A 23,691-nucleotide genomic window follows, 5' to 3' on the forward strand; every position below is an offset into this window, starting at 1 on the left:
GATTCGGACCTGCAGCAGGGCTTCACCGGGCAAACCAAGGGTCCAGGAGTTGCAGCAGGCGTCCCCTTCAAGCTCTTCTTTGTTTCCTTTGTCCAGTGGTCGACTCTGCCTTCCAAACCCAGAGACTCGCCTTTTATTCAGTTCTCTCCCATTCATTCAAGCCTAGCTGCCACTCACCCAGCAGGGTGGCCGTCCTTGCCGATCAGTCAGCCAGCCAATCAGCACAGAGTGCATTTGGATCTCCTAGGAGACTAAGCACACAGAGTTTCGGGCACCTCCCTCACTTCCTGCCTACCCCAGACACTCTGGAGCTAGAGGCGAGTTTCACTCCTGAAGCCCACCAAAGGCGAATAAACAAAGAGAGAAAACTCAAAGGACCTTTCCACAAAGAAATGGCGAAAAAAGAAGACCGTGGACCATTTTAACAACGGAGGCTCTGTGCCATTTTGAAAAACATGGCTCCCGCGATTTAACAGTACTGGAGCTGCGAACAATTCGCGTTCGGGGTAAATCATGGTAGTTCATTGCAAAACCACTGCCACCAGCTGTTCTTAGAGGAAAGTGTAACATATAAGATGTTACATGAGCCTTCAGGGGATATTAAGTAACCCCTCCAGCACTCTATTGTAAGATAGGGTGTGCTGGGTCTAGCAAGTACAATGCGAAGTAAAGTCCATTTCACTCTACTGCTCTGGGAAACAGTAGTTTATCCCAGAGAAGGTATTTAAACCTTGTAAAACCTGAAAGACTTCCCTGTGTCACTGCACTGAAGGTGCTTTGTGACACAATTGTAAAAGATGATGCCTATGGAGTTTGTTAGACTCCATAACCAAAAAGAAAAAACAGAATTAAAAGTTCAAAGTTCAGCAAAAGAGCTGGGTGTCCCTAAGGTAGAGAGGAATTAGCACATTTTTGAGAATTCTCCCTAACTCTGGGATGGCCAAGACACGCAGGACAAGGGATCGGTCCTGACCATGAAGGCCCAGGTACATCCGACGAAGGCCCATCCTTCCCTTGAGGGGGTGGTGGCTTCCCTCGCGAAGCCACCGTGGCAGACCCGCAGGGCTAACCCACGAAGGCAAGAGTGTCCTTCCTGGCCGGAGGGAATCCTCTTTCCAACCCATAGAGAAGACTGCATAGAAGATGATGCCGGTCATCGCACCGAAACCGTCCCCTCTGGTCGCAAAGAGGGGGGACACGGAAGCACTCCAGGGTACGGATATCTCCTCAGAGGAAGAGCTCATCTGCCTCTGAACCATCCAGGAGGTGGAGGAGGAGGAGAACGTCAGGAGCAGGCCCTACGACGAGGGCGCAGACGAGGAGGATACGGTTGATGAAGGCGACTGGTCCAACCTATGCCCCAGGTCCCGATTCAACCTCCACCTCAGTCGCCACCTCCGCCTCAGCTAACCGAGACCTCTCAGTGGACATTCTCTTGGCATTACATCCTCTGGTCTTTGAGATTCCAACAAGGATGCCCATTCCACCGGCGGTCAACACCCACCCCTGGCAACGGGAGAGCCACTGGCCAAGAAGGTACACCCTCCACCGCCTCAGAACTCCCTCCTCCCCCTTTCCCCTCCTGAGATGAGACGGACACGGCGAATACGGGCACGGATGACGACTATGCAATGGGGGGGACCTCCTGTCGCCACCCTCCCAGGTCTTCCGCGCCGGACGATTATCTCCAGGGCTTCGGAGCTCTTCCAGCTTGCTTCAGAGGAGAAGGAGGGCTTCTTATACCGGCGCCGCGAGGCGAAGAGAAAGACCATCCTCTCTGTCCCACTCCTGGATGACATTTGGGACGAAGGCTTGGCCCTCATGAAGAACCCTTCTACGGCCCCAGCGAAGAGGGATCGCTGTGAGAAGAAGTACAGGGTGCACGACTCTGCGCCCAAGTGCTTGCAGCCCCAACTGTCGCCGGACTCTGTGGTGTCGCGCGTCTTCCTCGGAAGCCTCCACCCCTCCGGACAGCAAGGGAAAGAAGTTGGATGCCGTGGGACGACGGTTCATCTACTCTGCGGCGACTACCGTCACGGCCGTCAGCACCCTCGCCATCGTACCGCGAACGTGATTAACCAGAACTTGATTAACCGTCCTTTGGAATGTAGCAGGTGCATTTTTTTTAATCCAAAAGGCATTACCTTAAACTGGTAGAGGCCTGCTGGGGTCGAAAATACAGTTTCCGCCTTGGCATGGTCTGTCAGTCATTTGCCAATAGCCTGAGGTTAGGTCAAACTGTACTTAGGTACTTAGTTGATCCAAGTTTGTCCACCAGCTCATCCGTCCTAGGTAAAGGATGGGCATCAGTCTTTGTGACTCCATTAAGAGCACTATAGTCCACACAGACTCAACTCCTTGGATCCTGCCTTTGGTACTAGTACAACTGGACGAGACCATGGACTTGTAGATGGCTCTATTACCCCGAGATCAAGCATCTTGTTGACCTTTTCCTTTATGTGGGTTCTTGCATGGTCTGACATCCTGTAACCTCTGCTTTTAGTTAAACGGTCACCAGTGAGAATATCATGCTGGCCCCAAGGGATCAAGCCTGGTGATGGTAAAAACCAGGGAGGCAAACTGATTTTACAGAAATGTTCACTCCTCCTGTTGTTCCAGTGTCAGATTAGAAGAGGGATTAACTCCCATCTTCCCATCTAAAGGTTGTCCCCTGATGAGGTCAGGCAGAGGTTCGCTCTCCTCCTCCTCCTCCTGAGCAGAGGCTATAAGCACAGCTCCCAGCTCTGGTCTAGAGACATAAGCTTTTAGACGGTTGATGTGAAAGACCCTGGGGGCCTACTTGGGATTGCCCAAGTCCACCAGATAATTGACCTCTCCCGGTTTTCCCACAACCTTGAAGGGTCCAATCCAGCAAGTCCCTCTGCCTTGTAGGTACCTGGTCATGCCATTGCTTCACCAGAGCCTGACCAGCTTTCAAGTTATCAGAAACTTCTGTCATCGTGTGTCATTCAACTTCGGGGACCATACACATAGTCAGTGACTCTCACTGACTTGGGAGAAGTAGCAAACTCCAACCCCTCCTTAATTAGGGCAAATGGACCTCTTAACTGGATGACCGTAGAGGAGCTCAAAGGGACTAAATCCAACTCCCTTCTGAGGGACTGCTCTATAAGCAGAGAGAAGGCATGGCAGTAGAAGGTCCAACTTTCTTCTAAGGGGTTTTTCTAAAGCACCTATCATGCTCTTCATAGTGCGGTTAAACCTCTCTACCAATCAATCCATTCGTCTTGGGATGGAAGGCAGTTGCGAATTTGTAAGTTACTCCACAGTTTTTCCATATGGTGTGCATGCAGTGGGACATACAATTGGATCCCCTGTCAGAGATACCAAGTAGGGCCTTAGCTACTGCTTGAGCAGTAACAGTCCTCATAGGTATAGCTTCAGGATACCTAGTAGCATGGTCTACTACAACCAATATAAACCGATTGCCTGAAGAGGTTGGTGGATCTAAGGGACCAACAATTGTCGATTCCTACCCTCTCAAAAGGAACTCCCACCACTGGGAGAGGCACCAAAGGTGCCACATTCTTGGCTCCACTCTTGCCAGATATCTGTTAAGTGTGTGTCATGATCTCTGCTTCCAAAAGGTCAGGGTTTTCCCAACTCCCTTGGAAGCAGATCCATAACCCAGGTTCCGAGTGCCAACCAGTCCCAATTGGGACCTTTTGGACCCAGTCCTGGCGCCAGTGGCACCAGGCTCATAAATATGCCCAGTCCCAGCGCTGGAAGCGCCGGGCTCATAATGCTTGGGTGGACTTACCTGCAGCAGACCATGCTGCTTACTTGCCTGCCAGTTGAGCCTCTGATCCTCTTCTGTTTGGAACTACTTTTCCTGTTGGGTGGGGCAGGAGCCACTCCCTAGATTCAGAACACTGGAACTCTTCTGGAAAGCAGGAACTCTTTTCTTACCTAGGCGTGGCTGTGGAAGGAGACACCTAAGCACTACAGGAGGCTATTTAAACCACACCCGATGGATGAATCTTGCTTTGCGTTATTCTGCATCCTCTGCAGCAGAACGCTCATCGTGTCTTCTGCATCTGATCCTGGGCCTAAGGAAAAAGGCTTACCATCCTGAATCCAGTCTTCAGCAACACCTATAAAGACAAGAAAGAACAGGTTAGCATTACGGTCTTCAGTGACAGCTCTTCACTTACCTGGTCCATCGGCTGTCACCAACGCCTCGCGCTGCATTCCAGCATCTGAAAGACAAAATCTTACCAACTCTTCGCACGTTCCGGAGGCCTTCGGCGCTGCATCCCGCATCTGAAAGACAAAACAAGGTGCGTTTAAAGACATTGGGGACCTTTAATACTCACGTGCCATTACTCCTTTCCACATCTAACCCAGTGGGTATTCCGGCACCCTGCAACCGCTCCGAACTTGTACCTGCAAAATAAAAAGACAGTTAGAGCGCATCGTGAAGCAGACAACAAGCGCTTACTTACGTGCTTCCAGGTGCTTCTATTCATCACACGGGCTCCATCTTCAACTCACTTCAGCCCGTCATCCGCCATCGCCGGAACCCTGCAAAACAAGAAACATCATTACTAAAGACTTTAAAGACATTAGAATTACTCGAAACTTACCGTTCGTGCAGTAAACGACGGACAGCAGTCCTCTGAAGTCAAGAGGCCTGCTCCCCTTATCCAGTGAAGAAACTGGTTACAGCACCCTGCCCCGAGGCAGATGGAGAGCACGGCGTTCACTTACCTAAGGTGAGAGCGTTAACCTTTGGGGTTCTACAGGAGAAGAGAAAGGGAAGAAGAGAGAGACATTCAATAAGCCAGTTCCTTAATCCCATATTTTCTATCTGCAGACATCTTACCCTTCAAGTCAGACATACAGTGCACAGAGGTCCAGCCCAAAGAGCCAGCCGTGTGTTACACATCACCTTTGCAGATACGGTATACGCCCAGTCAAGACCGGCGCCTCTACGGGAATCAGGTGAGCGTTACAGTGTGACAGCAGCTACAGACTTAATCTGCATCAGACCCCAATTTAGGCCAGTAGAAATAACGAGAAAACCTTTCCTTGGTCTTCTTAAAGCTTAAGTGACCAGCCAAAGGAATCTCATGGGCTAACTGTAGGAACTGGTGTCTTATCTCATGAGGCAATACACGTCTCCTGCAGTCCCCTGGGATAGACTCAGTAGGTTCACTGTAGAAGAGGCCATCTTCCCAGTACAACCTGTGCTTCCCTGACTCTTGCCCTTCCAGCTGGGAAGCTGCCTGTTGGCGAAGTCCTTCAAGAGTAGGACACTCTCTTTGACCGTTGCTGAAGCCTACCCTACAGGGGCCACCTTCTGCCAGTAAGGAGTGCAGCTCAGGATGGTCTTTAGGATCCAGATCTCCAACAGGGAGAAGGTCTTCTTCCAGCTCTGAATCTTCTCCTGGTTGTCTCTCAAACTCGGCCTCAGCTGGTGGAGTAGTCACAGGTGTGACTTTGGACAATCCTCTCGGGGATGTCCTTGTTGGATGCACAGGAGTGCTATCCTTCTTGTTTCCTGAGGCCTTGAGTTTCCCCTTTGTCTCCTTTGTCTTGTAAATAGAAGTTGGCATTTCCTGTGGACTGTGTTATAGGTTTTCCTGTAAAAACCTCGAGAATCTTCTAGGTTTTGCTCTCTGGCCATCTTTGTCTGTTCCTATTTCCTTTTACTGGTAGGCCTGGGGGTGCTTGATACAACTCCAAGAGTCTTTGTCGTTCCCCCAAAAGGACTCACCCAGGCACCTCACTTTGTACACTTACAGGTATTCTGACAGTCATGTTGTTGCACTGGATGAGAGCTGGTAGTCTTGGAAGCAGTTGGACAGGGCCTCCAGCAAGCTTAGTGAGGCCTTTGGGTGCCTTAGCAACATCCTCCGGTGTCAAAAAGGTTTCAACCACCACTGTAAGGCTGCTCCCAGTGTCTCTAATGGCAGGGGCCTCCTGACCATTTACAAGTACACATTCCTTGTAATATTCTTTTGTGTTATCTGGAATTAAATTATGGACCTCTAAATTCTGCTGTTCCCACAGACCCATGGACACTAAAACACTGACAGAGACTCCAATGGGGTGTTCAGCCAATAGTTGAAAGTTTCCGCTAGCCATTTGTACTTCTTACTCTGGGGAAAAGGCTAAGGAGGCAGTGTGGATCCCTGAAGGTTTACCCTTGCATCTGGGATCCCCTTTACATGGTCAGTTGACCCACAAGCATAACATTTTCCAAATGTTTTGACAAATGGGGGCTTCTGCTGACCTCCCTCTGGTTTGGCACCAGAGGTTTCACTAGCCTGATTCGGTTTCCCTTGTGGCTTACCCTTTTTTGGATTGGAGGCATTAGAATTCTCTTTATCATCTTTCTTTTGCTGCTTCCCTTAATCCTTTTTGTGAGTTGCCCCAGTATCCTTGTGAGTAGTCCTGTTGACAACCCACAAGTCAGCAGTCTTTGCTAGCTTCTTGGGAGCAAGCTCCTTAGTCAGCCAAGTGCTTTCAGCTCAGGAGAGCAGGCATCAAAAATAGATTCCAACAAAAATAGTTTACTCATTCCTTCAAAGGTGTTAACTCTAACCCTTACCCAACCATCTAAGTTCTTAAAACGGCACGTACCCAAGTAGCACAAGGGGTACCATCATTCTTTTTAAGTTTCCTAAACCTCTTAAGGTACTGGGAAGGAGTTTTCCCAAATCTAGCTATCAAACTAGCTTCACATTTTCATACTCCAATCTTTAAAGTTCCCCCACCTCCATTACAGCATCAGTTGCAACCTGGGGTAGCCTAGACAAAAGCCAAGTAATCAACTGATTCCCTGCGACACCCTGAATCCCATAGAATCAAACGCAGCCAACCAATCCAAAATATCAAACTTCATCTCATACATACTCAGCTTTCTTAGGCATGCAAGGTCACATAGGACTGGAAGACCTAGAAGACTCTGGGATAGAAACATTTTCAAGAGACAATTCCTTCATTTCAAGAGCATGTTGCATTTCCATTTATCTTGAGTTTGATTTCTTGATGGTTACTTTCAGTTTGCATTTGGAGCCTTTTGAACTCTAACTCAATTCTCATTTTTTTCAAGAGAGACACATTCTGGACTCTGTACTGGACCTTGTAGGTCCCTGTGGCTAAAGGGTGAGGCCCAAGAGCTTGTTGAGGTAAAGAGGGGCTCACACCCTGAGACTCCTAACTCTCCCGACCCTTTAATAACATTGGAGTTAGACTCTGAATCATTATCATCCTCATCAACATTTTTCTCATTTTCTGAAAGTGTAGGGGTGGCAGCCCTACTTCTCAGACTTTGATAATTCAACAATCTTTCAATCAATTCATTTTTCTTTCCTTTAACAGGGAGATTCCTCACCTTAAACATCTTTCAGTTGCTCTGTTAGAATGATCAGGGCTTCCTGTCTGACGTTATCCATATCAGGCATGATAAAATTGCTTTTTTTTCTAGTACTGCTTAGCCTTGTGAAGGTTACTATTTGAACAAAAGTAAAGCAGAACTCTCAATGTAACAGCTCTACAATGTATGCTCCCTGCCTGCCACCAGTGTTAGGCAAAGTTTGTATGCAGTGCCCTTTGGGACCACTACACCCAACTAGGACTACAGGTGTAAGCAAAACCAACCTCTTGAGATAAGCTTGGCTGCTCATCTCCGCTACCAAAAACTGTGGAGTACAGACTTAGGTTGGTTTTGCTTACACCTGTAGTCCTAGTTGTGTGTAGTGGTCCCAAAGGGTACTGCATACAAACTTTGCCTAACACTTTTACCGTGGATTCCCAGCCTGACAAATGGGAATATTCATGAGCATGTGAATCCATGCCAGATCCACGCTGGAGAACAATAGTTGCTGCCCCCAGCCAATGACTTCTCTCTACCTAATCCCCTATGGCAGCCATATTCAGATTTTTACTGCATTTTCAAGTGTGTCCTTGTGCTATAGCTCTCAAGATTTTACTTTATTTTCCGATTATTTTTTTTATTTTTTATTATTTTTTCCGAAGAGTTTTGCTCAATTTTTCGGTCAATCGACCCTCAAGCTCCATCGGTCCATTAACCGACTAACCTGGATCCGTTTTTTGGAACTTTGTACACCCCTCCATGGTGAATTTTCATCGAGTTCACTTCTTGGAGGATTCCAGAAGATTCTCGGAGGCCTACACTGCGTGGAGATGACGGAGGATAAAGGAGACTCGACACCTCTGTTCAGGATCTGCCCAGGATGTGGGCTGCGGAACATCTTCCTGGAAGATGGGCATTCCCTGTGCCTTTATTGCCTACATTCGGATAGCTTGCACGTGGAGGAGGCCTTTCCTACATTCGGATAGCTTGCACGTGGAGGAGGCCTTGCCTACATTCGGATAGCTCGCACGTGGAGGCGGCCTGTGCGTTCTGCAAGGATATGGTGCCACACACCAAGAAGGACCGTCGTAAATGGCTCACCGAGTGGCTGCAGACGAGGATCCCGGCGGCGGGTGAGCCCCGTCAGCATGTTTCTCCCAAGAAAAAATCTGAGCGGTCTTCTAAGATCTTTTGAGGGCGCTCCGGCGACGGGGGCCCACTATAAGGCAAAGTACCGCAAGTCTGCGGCACTGGAAGCGCTGTTGGTATCGGCTCCACGGCAGCCAGGCCGGGCGCAGCATCACGACACCGTCAACCACAAGCCAACGCTCCGGCTCGGCGAAGAAAAGGAAGTCGGAGCACCCGGGTAAGCTTTGGGAGAAGGCCCGGTTGACTCCTGACGGAGAAAGCCAAGGGGGAGCAAGGCTTAGACCCTCCCCCCACAGTGAAGGCCTCAGACGCGCCCATGGTCGTGAAGGCCCAGGTTCACCCGGCTAAGGCATCTATTGAGGGAGTGGTGGCGTCCCTGGCGAAGACAGCAGATGCGGCCCCAGCGGAGACTCCCAAGCCACGAGTTTCCCTGCCCACTCGGAGGGAATCATCTATCCTGCCTGTTGAAAAGACCCCCGTGAAGGCGATGCGAATCATCTCCCCGAGGCTGTCGCCCCTGGCCGGGAAGAAGGGGGGGGGGGGGCACGATAGTCCTGCTGGACTCGGATATCTCCTCTGAGGAGAAGCTCTCGGGGCTGAAGACAGTGCTTAACAAGAAGTTTGTCGAGGCCAGGTCCTATCGGAAGGACCCAGACGAGGCAGACGTGGAAAGCGACGAGGGAACCAACGAGGGGTGGCAGGACGGTGAGGAACCGAGGACACCATGCCACTGCCCACGCTTCCGTTGCAACTGCTTCCACCACCGACAGGCAGGTTGGCAGACACCCGGCAAGCTCTGCACACTGTGTTCAGAGATCAGGACAAAGATGCCTGTACTTCTGGCGGGCGATCCAGCGGCGCCTAGACCGTCTAGCCCACCGCCTAAGCGGAGAAAAGTCCACCCGCCACCACCCTGCCACTTGTCACCTGCGTCCCCTTCGCTGAGGAACGAGACAGACAGACAGACAGACGGACGACGGCGGCTACGATGGAAAGGGCCTCCCGTAGCCGGCACCCAGGGCTTTGCCACCCGATCAGATCGGCTCTTTCCACGCCATGATCTCTAGGGCCTTGGAGCTATTTCAGCTGAATCCTGAGGAACAGAAGGAGGGATTCCTTTATCAGCGTTGAGATGCCAAGAGGAAGACTGTGCTCTCGATCCCGCTGTTGGATGACATCTGGGACGGACTGTCCCTCTTGAAGAACCCGTCCTCGGCCCCAGCAAAGGGAGACCGGTACGAGAAGAAATACAGGGTGCCAGACTCTGCACCCAAGTGTCTCAGATCGCAGCCCTCCCCGGACTCGGTGGTCTCGGCGGCGGCTAGGAAGAAATCTGCAGGGTCGGCGGCTTCAACTTCCACTTCCCCACCGGACGGCGAGGGAGAGAAGCTAGACGCCATGGGACGACTGGCGATCTCGTTGGCGGCATTGACCATTAAGGCGGCCAACGCTCTCGCCATCGTGGCCCACTACGACAGGGAGCTTTGGTTTAAAAACGCCCCTCTCCTGGACCTCCAGACAACAAGAGGATGGAGCCCCTTGAAATCCTACAAGTACAAGAAGGCGATGTGGCATCGGACCATGCCATCACAGTAGCCATGGACATCGCTGACACCGGCTTCCGCCAGATGGGCAACGGAGTGTGCCTTCGTCGGCGTGATTGCCTGAAGGTCACCAATTTCCGTCCAGACAAGGGTACTGGACATGCCCTTCGACGGGGACAATTTGTTTGGCAAGGCTGTGGATGAATCTCAGAAATGCTTAAAGAGCAAAATATGTCCTCTTTTTTTTGCTAGGGGCTCGTAGGGAGAGGACTACAGAACAATGGGAAAACGGGGAGTCCACAGCGAGCTACCTCTTGATGTCACACTACAGGTTGGAGATTCAACATCACATTGGGTGAATGCAGACTATCATCTTTTGTGAAGCAAATATCAAAAGATGAAAAAGGTCGGGGTTATAAACATATATTACATTTTATTCCATAACATATAATAAAAGTTGGACACCATCGGTCCCATTTCTAAAAACACATATAACATATAGCACAATATGACAAAGAACAAAAGCTGGTTCTGTAGCAGATATGTGCTTATTTAAGTATTTGTGTATCAATAATGTACATCAAAACTAAAGTGATGTTAGTAATTTATGGGTGACTTCAAGCAATACAATATGATTCATTTCGAAGAAGGTCCCCATATTTAATGTGTCCACAGAAATGAGTCTGTTTCCAGCCTTAGATTTAGGACACAAGTTTGAAAAGTGTCTTCTAGTTTGACCAGGCGCCTATTCATCCAACTAAGGCTTTCGTCAGGACACGTTTACCCCAGATGGAAGGGTTTGTGGATGCCGTATTCAGAGACTTATTTCATTCTATACCAGCATATCTACAATACAATCCAGATATATATTACTGACCAGTTAACCAAGTTTGCAATATTTTTAACATCACACAATGGATTAAAAAATGCTGCCAACCTGTGGGTAAATGTTAGTGCACATCAAATCCATTTCATTCTAAATCAAAAAAATACAGAAATCTATATAACTAGGTCAGAGTTATTTGCCCATGTGACGTTGTGACTAAATCCGATCACTTCATGCAATTAGCTATTACATCTTTTTTGTCCCAAAAAAATTGGACCCCTTTATCTGCGCATTTCAACAGTGTGCGTAGAACTAGGGAAAGGGGAGGGAGGTGAAGCATAGGAAAGGAAAGAAAGATGGAAAGGGGGGGAGAGAAAAGGGGGGAGAAGCAGAAGGGATTAAAGGTAGGGAATGAAATTGAATAACTCATCATTCCATCATTAAATGTGCAAAAGTATACCTCATCAGTTAAGGGGGCAGGATCCCAAGCCGTGGGTGCCTCCAAATGGTTTATGATGGTCGATACGGGATGTTTAGCACGTTCACCCCAGGTGGGCACGTTTTATCTTGTGCACATATGGCTGTGAAGTAAAGTAGGAGAAACGAACGTTCATTTATTCAGTCCGTCATGGGCATGTCTAATGTATCTAAAATGCTGTCAATAGCATGTGCTTACCTGAGAGTGAACATGTATTTTGCTGACCCAATACGACTGTTCGTCCGTATCCAGGAGAGAACACTAGAGTCCGCTATTGTCAGTGCGTCTTAGCTTTTGAGGTCTCTACAACGCAAAACGACAGAGACGAGAGGGTCAACGGCCCGGTTAGTAAAAGGTCGTACTTTGACTCAAACATTTGTTTACCCAGAGAGGCGGTGCTAAGAACTTACTCAGCAGTCCCGGCATGGGAGTGTCCGTTCACTCGTAAAGACAGCAGCTACTTGATCATGTGATCTGGCTTAAAGCCTTACTGCGTGATGACGTGTCCAGAGGCAGGACGGCGATGTTATTATGACTAGTATGTGTCGTTGTGCTGTGACAGCCATATTAGTGCTATGTTTTCACAAGCCCGTATTGTATACTTGACAATTCATATTTCGAACAAAGTGCTCTAATAATACAAAGGCTGCTTTGTCTGGTGCCATATGTGTGGGCCGCACGTGAGTGACCTAATATTTTGGTGTTTAATATTTTCAAAACCAGAAATTAACAGACCAGGATGATTTAGCTGCTCACATTTAAGTCAGAATGTGTTTGAGCTACCAAATGGTTGGTGTCATGCAGTTTGGTCTCATCAGCTACAATAAAGGATGAATTATTTTCTAATAAACAAGTTCCACTCAACGTAAAGGTTTAATCCCTGTTTTACGGAATCTGATTTATAGATCAATTTTTGCTCCAACCTTCGGAGTTTAAGATCTCTGCCCCCCCCCCCCCCCACTCCCTCTGCGAGGGTGAGGGCTCAAAGTTTGTAACACACACCAAAACAACGGATCATGAGAGCGTTTCATTTTTAGATAGTGTTCTACCAAAGGTTTGTCTGCTGTTCCATTTTTTTTTATCCAAGAACGATGTTCTACGATTCTTGTTCGGACGGCTCTTAGTTTTTCCAATGTAAAAGAGCCCACATGGGCAGCTAATACAATAAATCTCCCATTTCGTGGCACAGTTGGTAAAAGATCTGAGTTGCCAGATCCTACCTTTTAGGTCAATGGAATTCAATTTTTTGGTAAAATTGCACATCAGGCATTTACCACATTTAAAATGTCCTATGACGGGTGGAAGGTGCCATAGGGTTGATTGTTTCGAGACGTTAGATTGTTGTTGAGGGTAAGTGTGGACTAGCTTATCTACCAAGTTTTGCAATTGTTCGAAAGCAAAACGTGGGGTAGGTAGGTATGTTCAATGACTCTGTTAATCATCTTCCTCGCGGGGGGACAGAGATCTTAAACTCTGAAGGTTGGAGCAAAAATTGATCTATAAATTAGATTCCGTTAAGCAGGGATTAAATATTTACATTGAGTTGAATTTCTTTATTCGTAAATAATTTATCCTTTCTTGTAGCTGATGAGTCTAAACTACATGACACCAACCATTTGGTAGCTCGAACACATTCTGACTTAAATGTGAGCAGCTAAATCATCCTTGTCTGTTAATTTCTTGTTTTGAAAATATGAAACACCAAAATATTAGGTCGCTCAAGTGCGGCCCACACATATGGCCCTAGACAAGCAGCCCTTGTATTAATAGGGCACTTTGTTTGAAATACGAATTGTCAAGTATACAATACGGGCTTGTGAAAACATAGCCCTAATATGGCTGTCGCAGCACAACGACACGTACTAGTCAAAATAACATCGACGGGCCTGCCTCTGGACACGTCGTCACGCAGTCAGGCTATTTTAAGCCAGATCACATGATCAAGTAGCTGCCGTCTTTACGAGTGAATGGACACTCCCATGCCAGGACTGCTGAGAAGTACAAGTAAGTTCTTAGTGCCGCCTCTCTGGGTAAACCAATGTTTTCGAGTCCAAGTACGACCTTTTACTAACCGGGCCGTTGACCCTCTCGTTTATCGTTTTGCGTTGTAGGGCCCTCAAAGGCTAAGACGCACTGACAATAGCGGACTCTAGTGTTCTCTCCTGGATAAGGACGAACAGTCGTATTGGGTCAGCAAAATACACGTGCCCTCTCAAGTGGGCACATGCTACTGACAGCATTTTTAGATGCATTAGACATGCCCATGACGGACTGAATAAGTGAACGTTCGTTTCTCCTACTTTACTTCACAGCCATATGTGCACAAGATAAAACGTGTCCACCTGGGGTGAATGTGCTAAACATCCCGTATCGACCATCATAAACCATTTGGAGGCACCCATGGCTTACGATCCTGCCTCCTTAAGTGATGAGGTATACTTTTGCACATTTAATGATGGAATGAGAAGTTACTCAATTTCATTCCCTACCTTTCATCCTTTCTGCTTCCTCCCGTTTTCTCTCCCCCTTCCGTCTTTCTTTACTTTCCTATGCTTTCCCTCCCTCCCCTTTCCCTAGTTCTACGCACGCTGTTGAAATGTGTAGATAAAGGGATCCCATATTTTTGGGACAAAAAGGATGTGACTAAATCCGATCACTTCATGCAATTAGCGATCACGTCGTCACATGGGCAAATAACTCTGATCTAGTTATATAGATTTCTGTATTTTTTTTATTTAGAATGAAATAGATTTGATGTGCACAAACATTTACCCACTGATTGGCAGCATTTTTTAATCCATTGTGTGGAGGTAAAAATATTGCAAACTTCGTTAACTGGTCGGTAATATATATCTGTATTGTATTGTAGATATGCTGGTATAGAATGAAATAAGTTTCTGAATATGAAATCCACAAACACTTCCATTTGGGGTAAACGTGTCCTGACGAAAGCCTTAATTGGATGAATAGGCGTCTGGTCAAACTAGAGGACACTTTTCAAACTTGTGTCCTAAATCTAAGGCTGTAAACACTCATTTCTGTGGACACATTAAATATGGGGACCTTCTTCGAAATGAATCATATTGTATTGCTTGAAGTCACCCATAAATTACTAACATCACTTTAGTTTTGATGTACATTATTGAGACACAAATACTTAAATAAGCACATTTCTGCTACAAAACCAGCTTTTGTTTGTCATATTGTGTTGTATGTGTTTTTAGAAATGGGACTGATGGTGTCCAACTTTTATTATGTGTTAAGGGATAAAATTTAATATGTTTATAACCCTGACCTTTTTCATCTTTTGATATTTGCTTCACAAAAGAGGATAGTCTGCATTCACCAATGTGATGTTTGAATTTCCAACCTGTAGCGTGACATCAATAGGTAGCTCGCTGTGGATGAATCTCTACAGGCCATCAAGGCAGACACTGAGACGGCCCGTGCCTTGGGCACTCTCCAACGGTGACGGCCGTCCTTTCGGACCTGCGGAGGCAAGTCCCATGGTGCCTCTAAAGGATTCGATGGCAACTTCTCCTCGTACCATCAACCATCCTGCTTCTCGTCCCAGGAAACCTACAGGGACCGCAGCAAAGCCATAGGAATTCGTCGTCGTCGCCATGGCCCCCAGAGTGGATCGTCCACGACGAAGCAGGAATGAACCGGCCTGACGTCAGGCCCCCATGCGAGCACCCCGGTGGGAGGCCGGCTGGCGTACTTCGTCGGCGTGTGGAAGTCCATCTCCACTGACCGGTGGGTGCTGGACGCCCTGGCCCACGGACACACCCTGGAGTTGGCCAGGCAAGAAAACCACATCCCACAACTGCTTCTAGAGGTACGAGCAATGCTGAGAAAGGGCACAATAGAGACTCCAGGGTGTACTCACGGTACTTCCTCGTCAGGAAAAAGACTGGTCCCCTAAGTTTGGGATGGTCACCCTCCAGCACATGCTGGGACAGCTGGAAGAATGGGACTTCCTGTTGTCGTTGGACCTGGAGGACGCTTATTTCACATTCCCAAGGGGCATCGAAAGTTTCTACGCTTCGTGGTCCAGGGGCAACACTATCAAATCAAGGCCCTTCCCTTTGGGTTGAAGTCGGCGCCAAGGGTCTTCACCAAATGCCGGTCGCGGCGCAGCTGCGCCTGCAGGGCATCGACGTCTACCCTATCTGGACTACTAGCTCATCGGAGCAAAGTCAAGGGAACTCGCTGTCGAGCACACGGCGAGGACCGCCGGCCTACTTGCGGAACTGGGCTTCTCGTATGCGAAGTCCTGCTTGATGCCATTGCAGGACGCTCGGTTTCTGGGATCCAGGCTCAAAAGTGTTGCGCCCGCCTTCACCGTCGGAGGACAGGATAAAGGCCATCCTGGGCAAGGTTCAACGGCTGTTGACCATGGATGTGGCCAGGGTGAGGTCCATCAAGTCCCTACTCTTTATGATTTCATGCATCTACCTTGTTCGGCTGTGCAGGCTACGGATGCGGCCACTGCAAGAGTTCCTCGATGCCCATTGGATCCAGGTATTGGGAAGCTTCGAGGACAAGATCGCTCTCAATGAGACATCCGCCGAGGGATTCGGTGGTGGGGCGTCCGAGCGCCTCTGGCAGCGGGCACATCCGGAGACGGTGACAACGGACGCCCTCCCTGGAGGAATGGGGCGCGCACACTGGAAATCTCCATGCAAGAGGCTTTTGGCTCCTGGAGAAGTTGTTGCACATCAACGTCCTGGAGCGCTAGGCCATGTTTTCGGCCTTCAAATCATTTCTTCCGACCCTCAAGGGCAAGGTGGTAAGCGTCTTCACCGACAATACCACCAGGATGTTCTACATTCGGAAGCAGGGGGGCACCAGATCCCTGGCTCTCTCCAAGGAAGCGCAGGATCTATGGCACTGGGCCATCGCCCAGATGATGATCCTGGTACCCTTTCATCTGGCAGGAGAGAAGAACACCGTCGCCGACTCACTCAGCAGCAAGCTGCGCTCTTGCCACGAGTGGGAGTTTCGGCAGGATCAGGTGGACCTACTGTTTCGACGATGGGGCAATCCCCAGATCGATCTGTTTGCGATGACCACCAAGTGCCGGAGGTTTGCCAGCAGGTTTCCCCAGCCCGGGGATAATGGGGAGGGAGGGTTGTGGGGGGGGGGTGCGTACTCATCAGTCAACTCAGACAGTACCGGTGCAGGATGATCCTCGTCGCACTGGCGTGGCTGAGGCAGATATGGTACCCGGACCTTCTGGACATGTCAGCGTCCCCTTCAGTCAAGCTTTTGACGGACAAAGATCTTCTCGCCAAAGGAGGAGGCATGATTCTGCACCACGACCCAGGGTCGCTGAACCTGCAGGCCTGGCTCCTGCAGCACTAGAGTTCGGAGGGTACAAGATCACGGCGGACTGCAAGGAGGTACTTGCCAAGGCCCAGGGCTGGACTGCCACACCGGGACATCCCCCGGAAGGCCTCGGGTCAAAGGGCCTCTTTTCACAGAACTCGGAAGGAGACATATAAAGAATGAATAACAACGATCCGACTGGGTCGTTCGCTTGGAACTGGCTGTGGGTGCTGCGCATGTCTTTTCTTCAGCCCCCTCCAGGCTGACGATCCAGACTGCATCTGCGCATGAGGCCAGGAACTGCACGTGCCCTGCCTTGCAGCCTGTCTGCACAGTGCACACATGCGCAGCAGCCAGGCAAATGACAGGGCAAGGCTGCGAGTGACCTGGCTGGCTGGCTGCTCTGCTCCGACCAGCGAGCTAGGCAGACCACGCTGGGGAGGAATGCTGAACTGCGTCTGCGAGGGAGGTATGCTGGTGGCTACGAACATGGCGTGAGCGCGGGGAAGTTAGGGGCTGCTCTGAGCAGGGCTTTGCAAGCACGGGGCACTGAATTCACCCCTTTCTCATCTCTCCTCTCTCCCTGGTGCTAATAACATCACCCTCTCACCGCCTCCCTGGTAAGCACCACCCCGAAAATATTCATTGGGGAGAACTTGCCGTTGTCTTTGGTGTGCGGGAGTTGCTGGGCCAGGATTGGCGGCACATTGCAGGGTGCTGAGTCTATTGTTGGGAGCATCTAGAACACCCGAGTATCCGGGGTGAAGTTCCTTCCTTGCTTTCTTCCCTCCTCCCTTCCTTGCTTCCTCCCTTCCTTGCTTCCTCCCTTCCTTGCTTCCTCCCTTCCTTGCTTCCCCCTTCCTTGCTTCTTTGTTTCCTTCCTTCCCTGCTTCCTTCCTTCCTTCCTTGCTTCCCTGCTTCCTTCCTTCACTGCTTCCTTGCTTCCTCCCTTCCTTCCTTCCTTGCTCCCTTCCTTGCTCCCTTGCTTGCTTCCTTCCTTCCTTGCTTCCCTGCTTCCTTCCTCCCTTCCTCCCTTCCTCCCTTCCTCCCTTCTTTCCTTCCTTCCCTGCTTTCTTGCGTCCTCCTTTCCTTGCTTCCTTGCTCCCTTCTTCCTTACCTGCTTCCTTGCATCCTCCTTTCCTTGCTTCCCCCTTGCTTCCTTCTTTCCTTACTTCTTTCCTTGCTTCCCCCTTGCTTCCTTCTTTCCTTACTTCCTTGCTTCTTCCTTCCCCGCTTCCTTCCCCGCTTCCTTGCTTCCCTGCTCCCTTCCCTGCTCCCTTCCCTGCTCCCTTCCCTGCTCCCTTCCCTGCTCCCTTCCCTGCTCCCTTCCCTGCTTCCTTCCTTCTTTCTCTTCTTTCTCTTCTTTCTCTTCTTTCTCTTCTTTCTTTCCTTCCTTTCTTTCCTTCTTTCTTTCCTTCTCTCATTCCTGAAGTGTATTTCTCCCCTCCTTTTATTCCTTCTATAGTCCTTTGTTTGCTTGTTTTTTTCTTTCTTAGTTAATTTCTTTTTATTTTTCACACACTTCCTCTTTCTGCCTTTACTGCTTCTCCCTTCCTTTCTTTCTTGTTTCTCTCTTTTGTCTTTTTTTTCTTCCTTCCCTTCTTTCTAAATATTGGTCGGAATCCATGTGTTACTGTGTTTCTTGCACGGCATGACCTTTATATTTTACACATGTGTTTCAAATAAAAATTAATGTCATTTTTATTTAAAGTAGTATTAATCTTTGCAGGCAGTGTGTACTCCTCTGGGTGCCATTATATATCTGGGAGACTTTCATTTCAGCTTGACAATTAATTGGGGTTCAGGAATGGGGTGGAGGGCCCCTCACAATAAACCTGAGCAAACCCACCAGCAAATCTAAGTGTTGGGGGGCTTGGAGGAAGTGGGCCTTGTCTTGGCCGGGAACTCAAGCGCAATAGATTCTGGAATCCTGGAGTTTTGACATAGTGACCTAATGACATTGCTATGCAGAGCGCATCGTGTGGAAGCGTGGCCTAATGTTCACATGTACACCATGTACTTCATTGCAAGTATCTGTGGCCCACGTGGCCGGAGCAAGGTGTGACTCTGCGCCACTGGCGGATGCAGGCGCGTCAGTGAAACTGGCGTATGTTTGCACATCCACAGATTGCGCTGCTTGCAGAATACGGAGCAAGTTCAGTGTACACCGGTGCCACAGACGTGAGCAACCTTAGCACAGACAGGTGGAAAATGCGGGTACGTGGTTGCCCATATACCACATATGCATTGCAAGTGCAACATGCGTTTAACATATGCACATACTGAGTGCGCATAAAATACACACAACTGTAAATGCGCATGCTAGGTTGGAAACAAGAACAACACGCATTGGCAGAGCCAACAGTTTGGGATTTTTTAGGCTGAATCTGTTCCTTGTGCCCAGGGCTGGACTGGCCTATACGTAACTCTGGAGACTTTTTGGTAGCCCTCTGCACCCTGTGCCTCTTTTGTGTGGTATTTCCAAATGTTCCCATAGGAAAAGGGTTGGGCTTGCTGAAAATGTGTAATATGGGGCCACTTTGAAAATAATTTCCAGGGCCTCTTTTGATTACCAGTCCACCCCTGCCAAGGCCAGGGCTTCTCCGACTCTTAAGTGCTACGGACATAAATGGAATAGGTTCACTGTCTGGTGCCGTGCACAGAAGATAAACCCTCTACGGAGTACGGCCCCTCAAGTGCTGCGTATTTGCTGTCGTTGGCGTATGCGGGGCTGGCGCATGCCCCCATTAAAATTCATCTGCCGGCTCACTCCCCACTATACCAGAACTCCGGGACGGTCGTCGCTGTGGTCGCATTGCCTGGTTAAGGAGTTCATGATAGGACTTTTCTGCTCGTTCCCACTGGTGAAGTCTCCGGCCCCGGCGTAGGAGCTCAATGTGTTGCTGACTAGGCTCATGGGTCCTTCGTTCAAGCCTCTGCATTCGGCACCTCCTGAAATTCCTATCATGGAACACAGGGTTTTTTTGTGGCCATCACCTCCGACGAGTGGGAGAGATCCAGGCCCTCTCCTGTAAGCCTCCATACTTGACATTCCACGAAAAGAGGTTCTTGCTGAGAACGCACCCCTCCTTCATGCCCAAGGTGCCGTCAGACTTCCATGGCAACGAGCCCTTGGTGTTACCTGTTTTCTTCCCGTCACCTTCGTCGCCGGCTGAGAGGACTTTGCTGGATGTGGCTGGAGCGTGCAGTCCACGTAGAACTTCAGCGAAGAGTTTTCGGAAGACATCACAGCCGTTTGTGAACTTTGGCCCTGTGAACCAAGGGAAGGCTCTCTCCAAGGCTTCCATTTCCAGATGGCTCTCCGGCTGAATCACCCATTGTCATCGGTTGGCAAATCGAGCGCTGTCTGGCCGTCAGAGAGCCCATTCGACCAGAGCGATCGCTGCAACTATGGCGTTCTAGTCTGCCCCTGCTGGACATCTGCAGGGCTGCTACGTGGAGTTCGACGCACAGCTTCACGAGATTCTACTGCGTCGACCGGGATTCCAGGGAGGAGTCCAGAGTTAGCCAAGCAGTGCTGCGCATCCTGTTCGCTTGAAGGTGAGCCTGGTGAGGAGGTAAGAGATGTTTAATGTTGAGCCTTGCCACCTCCCGTGGTTGTGCATGTGTGTACTGCTATGTATTCTTTATTCATGAGCATGTGAATCCATGCCAGACCCCATGCTGGAGATGGAACAATTTACTTGCCTGTAACTGTTGTTCTCCAGCATGGGTCTGGCATGGATTCACATGCGAACCCTCCCACCTACCCCTCTGCGGCTCTTCTCTTGGTCCTACTGCCACTTTACGTGCTACCAAATCCGAAGATGACTGCCAGAGGAGGGGCTTAGGTAGAGGGCAGTCATTGGCCGAGGGCAGTATGACCCATAGACCAGTGATTGGTTATTATGAGAAAGACAGTTTAGAACCAAAACTGAAACTGATTTTTTCTTTACTGAGGATTCCCAGCCTGACGACTGGGAATATTCATGAGAATGTGAATCCATGCTAGACCCATGCTGGAGAATAACAGTTACAGGTAAGTAAATTGTTCCGACCATTGGTTTGCCCTGTGTAGCCCTGCTGCTGTGCTGATACGTATCGACGGAGAAGCCCCTGCAAGGATGACTTCTCACCTTGAGTTGGTGGGACCAATCACCTCCAAAGTAAGCCATATGTACAACCTCTCTGAGGTGGTTGAAATTCCACTGCAGTTGCTGCTGGAAACGAATAGCCAGGGAGGGGAACACCAGATCGTGTGCGTTTGATTTTAAACTGGGCAAGAGCTCCAGGAAGCAAGACGGACTCAGCATGAGCCAACACAACAGAGTGTTGGACTCCAGAGCCTACGAAAGGCCATCTCGACACCCAGGAACCGCAGTGTTGCTATTTGCGGTTGACGCAAGGAGCTGAAATACCAAAGTGCCACTTGTTTGAAGATTGCCGCCCCATTGCAGTGCAGGAGTCCCCAGATGGTGGTCCTTCTTGTCCCCACGATTGAGGCCCATGAACACCAGGATCTGCAGAGCTGCACAGGAACAGAAGTCATCTGTTCCCCTTTTTCTTCAACCTAAAGTTACTGTACAGTCTAAGAGACCTTACCTCTTTTTGTGTAACTGCAATTGTTCTCTGTTGGTGAGACCTATTGTGGTTGCTCTGTAGAGTTGCTCAAAGCTTCTTTACTTCACAAGTTTAAACTTGTGGCCATGCTTTGAATTCTTCTTTTCTGCAAAGACTTCTAAAACATTGTGTAAGACATTTACTTACCTGCAAGAAGTGCTTCAGCTCACCTAGACTTTTGCCCAATTGACTTTGACCTAGCCTGGCTCCCTGAATGACTCTTCTGCCCGCTGGCATTGTGTTTTATCTTCCTTCCAGGAAGGGGTTAACTAACTTTCTATTGGGGGTTACCAAAAGTACTTAGCTGCTTCAGAATATTTGTGTGAACTCCTTTTCTGTTATAATAACCTTTTTCTATGCCAAACTCTTAATGATAAAGTTAAAGGATATTTATACTGCGCACTATCACCACCGGAGTGGTCCCCTGGCGATCTGGCGGCTCTGAAAGAGGGAGGGGGGGGGGTAAATTAGTGGGAATGAGCTGGAAAAGTGCAAGAGAGCAGTGATTTGCTGTTGGCAGCCTTAGCCCGGTGGGTCCGTTGGCTGGGCTTGGGGTGTTTTACAGTCGGTAGTAGTCGTGTGCTGTTGTGCAAGTCTGTGCGGTTTGTTTTGTTGTTGCAGTGTAGTGAAGTTTGTGCGTATTTCTGCGTTTTAGGCTTGTGGTTGGTTTGAGTTTGAGAGGTGTATGCAGAGGGATTAAATTGTTAGTGGATTGGTTAGTTGGCATTGCTGTCCTTGCACTTAAGTCTGGGTATGATGCTTGCTACCATTCACTATTCCATCTGGGTGTGGCGCTTGCTAATTTTCAATATTCTGTCTAAATGTGAGGCAAGCTAGTGATCATGATTACATTCAGGTGTTGCACTTGACATCATTTGCAGTTTAGTTTAAGTGTTCTAACATTCACATTTCTATCTATCCAACTGGTGCAAAATAACGTCTTTAGGGCTGCCACGGGCACATCAAGGAAAGACCATATTTCCGAGGTACGGAGACGGGCTCGTTGGCTCCCGGTCAAAGAGCAAATTGTCTTAAAGACACTCTTGCTTACACACATGCCTTCATGATCTGGCACCACCCTACCTTGCCCAAGGAATCATTAATCACAACCTCCACAATACCACTCAGAAAAATTATGCCAACACTATCATCACTCCTAAATCACTGAAAGTTTGCGCCGGGGGTTCTAGCTTTCCCACACTGGCCCCCTCACCTAAGAATGATGGAGTCCCACCAAGCTTTCCAGAAAGCCATCAAAACCAAGCTTTTTGTAGAACTTCCTCCCTAACTCTTGTGCTATGTTTATTTGTGATGCATTACTGATTGTTTGCTCACTTGATCATGTTTTCAAGTCGCCTACCTGTCATTTATTAAGCCACCTATTTTATATGCACCTGTACCCAAGAGACCGACTCGGTCACCTGTAACCGACTCAATCAAACTTTCCTGAAAGACTTCATGTAGCAGTGTCTCGATGCCCCTGGGCTGTAAGTGCACTATGCAAATAAATAGATGCGATGCAGGCCAGTTTTGGAATTCGATCTAAGTGTGGCAAATGCTACCATTCACATTTCTATCTAGATGCGACGCAGGCCAAAGTTAAGAATTCCGTCTTAAGTGTGGCCCATGCTTACATTCATAATCCTGTCCAGATGGGACGCAAGCTAAGGTTAAAAAGAAGTTTTGTCTAAGTGTGGCACATGTTAACGTTAGTTACACCTGTCTTAAGGTGACGCAGGCTAATCTTGACCGTTCTCTATGGGTGTGGCACTAGCTACCATTGGCTAGTATGTTAGTGCGTAATGCAATGCAACATTTACAGTCTAGCCATCTCTCTAAGTATGCATGTTGTAATTTTATGGCAGTCTGCGTTATGGTGAGGTGAGTTAGAGTGGCAAGGGCTTCCTGGAGTAGAGTAATTGCTCTACGCCCCACCCATGCCGCACTTACAGTTTTGTTGGTGTCTGTTGGCTGCTGGCTTCCTTTGCTTCCCCTGCGGACACATCTTGGAGCCGCCAATGTAGGAGTCGCCCTTTGCCTGGAGCCCTTACCCGTAGGGGCTGCAACTGGCAGAGGGCTGCCCTGGGAAGGTCACTTATGTTCCAGAGAGTCCACCGATCGGAGGCTTGGGCCGGAGGGGGCTGGGTATAGGGGAGAGACCAGGAAGCGAGCCGCAGGGCTGGCAGGGAGTCGCAGGCACATGGCCTGAGGCCCGATTGCTCAAAAAAGTGATCAAATGGGGGTGCAACGGACGCTGCACTCACCTGCCTCCTGATGGGAAATATGGGGCAGGCAGGGAGAGTGCGAGTCGGTAGACTCAAACAGCCTCAGAGAATCCACCAATCAGAGGTGTTGGGCGGGAGGGAGGCGGCATATGGGAGAGAACAGGAAGAGAGCC

The 23,691-nt window shown here is 49.1% G+C and overlaps 1 protein-coding gene across 2 annotated transcripts in view; it reads left to right on the forward strand.

Annotated features, from left to right (window-relative positions):
* Positions 1–23,691, forward strand: part of PTBP2 (polypyrimidine tract binding protein 2) — a 264,830-nt gene that overhangs the window by 115,947 nt on the left and 125,192 nt on the right. The gene's annotated exons all lie outside the window — the stretch shown is intronic.

The sequence above is a fragment of the Ambystoma mexicanum genome, chromosome 1q (assembly GCF_040938575.1).
Source record: "Ambystoma mexicanum isolate Mex_15411 chromosome 1q, UKY_AmexF1_1, whole genome shotgun sequence".
Classification (NCBI taxonomy): domain Eukaryota; kingdom Metazoa; phylum Chordata; class Amphibia; order Caudata; family Ambystomatidae; genus Ambystoma; species Ambystoma mexicanum.